This window comes from Chionomys nivalis, unplaced genomic scaffold, assembly GCF_950005125.1.
Source record: "Chionomys nivalis unplaced genomic scaffold, mChiNiv1.1 scaffold_28, whole genome shotgun sequence".
NCBI classification, from domain to species: Eukaryota; Metazoa; Chordata; class Mammalia; order Rodentia; family Cricetidae; genus Chionomys; species Chionomys nivalis.
The window spans coordinates 5,432,958-5,439,767 of NW_026646922.1; the positions used below are offsets into that span (position 1 = coordinate 5,432,958).

At 41.1% G+C, this 6,810-nt stretch overlaps 1 pseudogene; it reads left to right on the forward strand.

The window, feature by feature from the left end:
• The first annotated feature begins 2,871 nt into the window (after positions 1–2,871).
• LOC130869131 (Y-linked testis-specific protein 1-like) lies at positions 2,872–3,828 on the forward strand (annotated as a pseudogene).
• The last annotated feature ends 2,982 nt before the right edge of the window (positions 3,829–6,810 follow it).

A 6,810-nucleotide genomic window follows, 5' to 3' on the forward strand; every position in this document is an offset into this window, starting at 1 on the left:
TTTAAACACTGCTTGGTCCATTAGCTCTAGCCGTTACAGGCTAAATCTCATATCCTGCAATGAGTCAGTTCCCATGAGCTCTGTCACAGTGATCTCATATTGATAACCTATTCAGTGTTCACGTCCAGGACATTGAGTTTTAATTTTTGTCCTAATCTGAAAAAGAAAAAAGATGAGGAGAATAGAGGAGCCTGATGTAAGGCCTCAAAATGGTTCATTTGAAAAGTAAGACTGCCTGCCTCCATGTGTGCTTCCAACCTTTATTAGCAAATCCATCCTTCCATATATTAGCTATACACAACCCAAGTGTCCAGCACACTACAAACCACAGTTTAAACCTAACTGCTTTTGATTTCTGGAACAATTCCTGTCCCATCTATGTCTCATAACAACACAGCAAGGTATCTAAGAATGCCCCACACACCCCCTTACAGGAATTTCAGGACCCCAAAGAGGCAGAAAGTTATCTTTATAGGAAATACAAATGTTTCTTCAGGGACAAAATGATGTACATTAAAAAACAGATTGGTGTACTCACTACGATTGTATGTGATATGATGCACACAGGATATTGCTTCTGAATACTTGGCCCTCAGGAGGTTTTTGAGGTTGTGGAGAACCAGAACCCTGCTGGAGGAATTGGTGTCTGAAAGGATTAGCCTTGATGTATCAGGGCATCTTTCATTGGTCCCCAATGTTTACTGATTTCCTTACAGGGAACTAGAAGCCTCCAACTCCTGCTGCATGGCTTCTGCAACATGAACAGTGAGAACTTCCTCCACACCCGGGTTGTTTTCATCACATAAAAAGGTGTAAGTCAGAAGCAATGTAACACACCAGTTTAGAATTATGATTCATAAAATGGTTATTTCTTTTAAGGGGCTCCTGCAACACACCTATTTGGAAATAGCAGCAAAATTTACCAGTATGTGACAAAAACCTATTTTAGTTTATCTTTCCGGAGACAGGATCTGATCTCATGAGTGGTTCCCAGAAAGCCTTGGGGTGACCCCAATGAGGACCTTGGGCAGGTGAGCTGTGGGTGCCTGCACTGTGCCATTTCCCTAGGCACTACTGGTGTATTGTCCCATAATCAGACTGATGACTATCTTGAATATCACCATAGAACTGTTGTACAGAAAAGGATGGAGATAAAGACAGGGACCCACATCAGAAAACTAGACTGAGCTTCCAAGCTCCAGTTGAAGAGCTGAAGGGGAGAGAATAAGAGCAAAGAACATAGGAATACAAGGGATGGTCCACCCACTGAGACACTGTGTCTGAGCTAATGGGAGGTCAACAAAAACAGCTGTGCTGGGACTGACAGAGCATGGGATCAAAGTGGAAGCATTATATATAGATGCATACCTTCCTCAATCTGGATGGAGGGTGGGCATTGGATTCCCACAGGTCAAGGTACCCTGCCCTGTATTAGGACTGGAATTGAGTGGAGAGGATTGGTGGTTGCGTGAGTAGTTAGGGGGAGGTGGAAAGGAAGTGGAAATTTGAAATTTATTATTTATGAAGTAAGAAAAAAATCATTAGAAGATAACCAATGGAGAGATGGGATCTAAGAAAAAAAAACTTTCATGTGAGTTGTTGACTCAGACATCAAAAACTTTTTCAGAAAAATAAGATAAGGGACTGAGTTGCTTGGGTAAGAGTGTGACTTGAGTAATTGGGAAGATGAGTGGGGGCTTATTTTGGGTCGCCTGGTGGCTGTATACAGCTTTTGAGGAGCTGAATGCTGGATGTTTCTGTGGGTAAATAGGGAAGTAACAAGCTTGTGAGGGGATTTCTGACATAAGTAGAGCCTTGGTGATGTCACAAAGCCTTGGTCGGTGGTAGCAACTCTGTTCCACTCAAAGCACTAGTCTCCCATGAAGGTGGGTTTATTATCCTCACAGTGCCTGAGAAGGACAGTTCAGCTCCTGGTCTCCACAACTGTTCAACAGGCGTTTTGCACCTGAACATTTCCGGAAGATGGAATCTGGAGAGGTAGGACATTTTCTTTTGGTAAATATGTTTCCAAAGCAACTAAGACCTCTGTAGTACAAAAAAGTTTTCCTTCAAATGTCCTGCGGGTCCACCATTTCTGTTGTTACCAGCTCCTATATTTGATAGCTGTGGGGATGGTGAATGCCAGCTATTCTTCCCACTTTATCTTTGCTAACAATATCAAATTCATCAATCCACTAAAATGGCAAAGCTGCTCTTTGTCCATAGGTGTTTTAAAAGATACTAATTATTTCTCAATGGCTGCTGTTGCCCAGAATAATGAGTCTTTCAGGTTGAAGTGGGTCTCACAGTACTCACTTCCACAATGAAGACACAGAATGGCTTTATGTAATATACCTGGGTCTGGATCAGGAGACACAAATCAGAGAGCCAGTGGACTGGAGTGCCATGACCTTGGGCAGGCTGTCTTGGATTGAGCAACCTACCTATTAGCTTGATGTCGAAGGAGACGTGTGGATATCCTTCGAATTCTTTGTTATCTGTTCAGATTTTTCTTACTCATTTCGGGGATAGGCATACCTTCTCCTCTCATTGACTTAGTCAGTCAGAAAGTAGGTTTCTCAGCAGAGGTCATTTGCCTTTGGGCAGCAGGAATGTGTCTCTGAGATTGATATACTGAGCTCTAGAGGAAAATTTGCTAATTGTCCTATTCATTTCTTAAGAGAAAATTACAGTTAAGTATACAAACGTGTTGATCAATATCTTTGTCTCCTGCACCAAAGTTCTTCCAGAAAAGGGCCATGACCTGACGGCCTCCCCTTGTTATCCTTGCAGGCACTCATGGCTGAGGCCACGACTTTGTTTCTGAATTAAACAGAAGGAAGATTCTTTCAACCTAGAGAGTGTGCATTTATGAAGCCCAAGCAAAGAAAGATAGCCAAGAAACAGCGGACCAGGAAGTCAGTGGCCTATCTCACTAAGTCTACAGCCATGATGAAGATGCCTCTTAGTTTGAGATGCATGCCACCTCTCCAGAAGTGTAATGGGTCATCTCTCCAGAAGCAAACACTGAGTAGGCCTTTTGAGGCCCTGGAGAATATTCTCGGCCGCAGAATTTCTCATGGCTGGAAGGAAGCCAATGAACCAGTCACCCAGTGGAAAGCCATCATTCTAGATCAACTGCCAACAAATCCCTCTCTCTATTTGTTGAAGTATGATGGGATAGATTGTGTCTATGGATTGGAGCTTCACAGTGATGAAAGGATTTTAAACCTTAAGTTCCTGCCTAACAACGTACCATTTCCTCAGGAGACAGACACTCATCTCTCAAACACCATAGTTAGCAGAGCAGTGAAACATACATTTGCGGGCACAAATGGCTCTAAGGATGACTGGAAGGGGATGGTCGTAGAGGAGGTGCCAATCATGAAGACCTGTTTCTATATTACCTACAAGAAAGATCCGGTCTTGTACATTTAACACCTCCTGGTTGACTACCTTGAAGGCAACCTCCACATCATGCCAGGCTCTATGGAGGAGTGGACTGGGGTGGTCCAAGATGAGGTGCAGAGTATGAAGACCTGTTTCTACATTACCTACGAGAAAGATCCAGTTTTGGACCTTTACCACCATCTAGATGAATACATTGAAAGCAACCTCCACATTATGCCAGGATGTCCTCCCATAGGGGTGAATTTGGAATTAGGCAGGGATTCCTTGGCAGGCAAAAGCATGCAGAACAACGCAAAAGATGGAACCCAAAAGATAGGTAAAATTATTTACCAAGTTCCCACCAAACCTTCGGTGCATTTCATCAAATTTTATAATGACTTCAATATCTATGTTTATGATTTAATGAAGATGTGTTAAAGTGAAATTCACACATTTTGGGGGTCAGATTTAAACTGTGTTTGGGGAACTCTTTTTTTCAGAAATACCTCAGGTCTTCTATTAATCCTGGTATCTTTCCCAATGGAATTTTTTTTTTGCTCTAAAAATAAAAATTTGTGAAGATGTTATGTTGTTTGGTCAATGATGGAGTGTCTGGAGGATGGGACATCACAGAAAGACAGGCCTCAAAACAAAACAGGACTTATGGTCTTTTCTCCTTGGAGAGGGAATGATGAAAGGAGATCCAGTGTGTGGAAGAGGACAAGATGGGTGTTTAGGAAACTGAGGAGAGTGGCCAAAAAGATGTAGGATCTCAGAGGGATAATGCATGAGGGAAAAGATGTCATATGTCAGGCTACACTCTCAGTACTATTATGACTCTGTTTCTTTAGCAAATATTCTTCTCAACATAAGAAATTTCAATTTTACAATCCCTCTATTTTTATTGTTATTAAACACATATACACACACACAAGTTAATGCTCACCAACTGATGAGAGCTCAACTTAGTGGGCCATTCTGGGGTTGGTAAGAGACTTATCTTTAGCGGTGTTCCTATAAGACAATGGTGTTACCCCAACTAGGACCTTGGGCTGGTGAGGAGAGGGTGCCTGCAGTGTACCATGTCCCTAGGCACTAAGACTGCCTTGTCCCATAATCCGACTGATGACTATCTTCAATATCATCACAAAAGTTTTGTTCGGCAAAGGATGGATATAAAGACAGTGATCCATATCAGAAAAGTAGACTGAGCTTTCAAGCTCCTGTTGAAGAGCAGAAGGGGGGAGAATATGAGCAAAGAAGTCAGGAATATAAGGCTAAGTCCATCTTCTGAGACACTCTGCCTGAGCTATTTGGAGCTCAACAGAACCAGCTGTGCTGGGACTGACAGAGCATGGGATCAAAGTGGAAGATCTAAATGTGGCTAACAATTGGGGCAGATTGAAAACCCAATGATAATCGCACTGGGATTTGTCTCTACTTCTCATACAGACTTTATGTGATCCTAATATGTGTGAATGCCTACCTTCATCAATCTGCATTGAGGGGAACTAGGGTTGTCCCGATAATGAATCATTTATTTTGCAGTGGGTCTCACAGAACTCACTTCTTTAAAAAACACACAGAATGACTTTATGTAATATCCTGAGTCTCAATGAGAGGACAAAATAAAGACAGTCAGTGGACTGGAGTGCCATGACCTTGGGCAGGTTTTCTTGTATTTAACCACCTAACTATTAACTCAGTGTTGAAAGACAGGTGTAGCTGTCCTGCAAATGCTTTTCTATCTGTTCAGACTTTTCTTACTCATTTTGGAGATAGGCATACCTTCTCTTTTCATTGACTCAGTCAGTCAGGAAGTAGGTTTCTCAGCAGAGAGCAAAATACATACATCCTTCCCTTCTTATGCTTGCTTGAACTCATAATGGAGACAACGAATTTGTTTCTGACTTAAACATAAGAGTTTTTTCAACCTAGAGAGTGGGCAGGTAAGAAGCTCAAGCACAGAAAGATAGCCAAAAGACAGCAGACCACTAGTGAACCTGATAGAAGGGATAGAAGGAAGTACTCTACAACATATGGTCACAGGAGAACACTTCCTAAATAAAAACCCAGCAGCACAGACATTAATGGCAACTTTGAATAAATGAGACCTCCTGGAACTGAGAAGCTTCTGTAAAGCAGAGTACACTGTCACGAAGACTAAAAGGCAAACAACTGACTGGAAGAAGATTTTCACCAACCCCTCACAGACAAATGTCTGATCTCCAAAATATATAAAGAACTCAAGAAACTCAATGTTAAAATACTAATTAACCCAATTAAAAATTGGGGTACTGAACTGAACAGAGAATTCTCAACAGAAGAAGTTCAATTGGACAAAAGACACTTAAAGTCAGGCTCAACTTCTTTAACAATAAAGGGAAATGCAAATCAAGACAACTTTGAGATATCATCTTACACCTGTCAGAATGCCAATTATAAAAGACACCAATGATAACCTTTGCTGGAAAATTGTGGAGAAAGGGGTATACTCATCCATTTCTGTTGGGAATTCAACATGTGCAACTATTCTCAATCCTGAATATATATGCCCCTAATATAAAAGCACCCACTTATGTAAAAGAAACGTTACTAAAACTCAAGGCAGTCATCAAACCACACACACTAATAGTAGGAGATTTCAACACTCCTCTCTCACCAATGGACAGGTCAATCAAACAGAAACCTAACAGAGAAATAAGAGGATTAAGGGAGGTAATGAACCAAATGGACTTAACAGACATCTATAGAACATTCCACCCAAATAGGAAAGAATATACCTTCTTCTCTGCAGCTCATGGAACCTTCTCGAAAATAGACCACATACTCGGTAACAAAGCAAACTTACACAGTTACAAAAAAATATCGGTAACCACCTGTGTCTTATCAGATCACCATGGATTAAAGTTAGAATCAACAACAATGCTATCCCCGGAAAGCCTATGAACTCATGGAAACTGGACAGTCAACTACTGAACCTCACCTGGATCAAGGAAGAAATAAAGAAAGAAATTAAAGTCTTTCTTGAATTCAATGAAAACGAAGACTCAACATACTCAAACCTATGGGACACTATGAAAGCAGTGCTAAGAGGAAAATTCATAGCATTAAGTGCCCACTTAAAGAAAATGGAGAAAGCACACATTGGAGACTTAATAGCCCACCTGAAAGCTTTAGAAAAAAAAGAAGCAGACTCACCTAGGAGAAGTAGAAGACTGGAAATAATCAAATTGAGGGCTGAAATCAACAAAATAGAAACACAGAAAACAATCCAAAGAATCAATGAAACAAAAAGCTGGTTCATGGAGAAAATCAATAAGATTGATAAACCCCTATCCAAACTAATCAAACGGTGGAGAGAGAATACGCAAATTAACAAAATCAGAAACGAAAAGGGAGACATAACCACAGACTCAG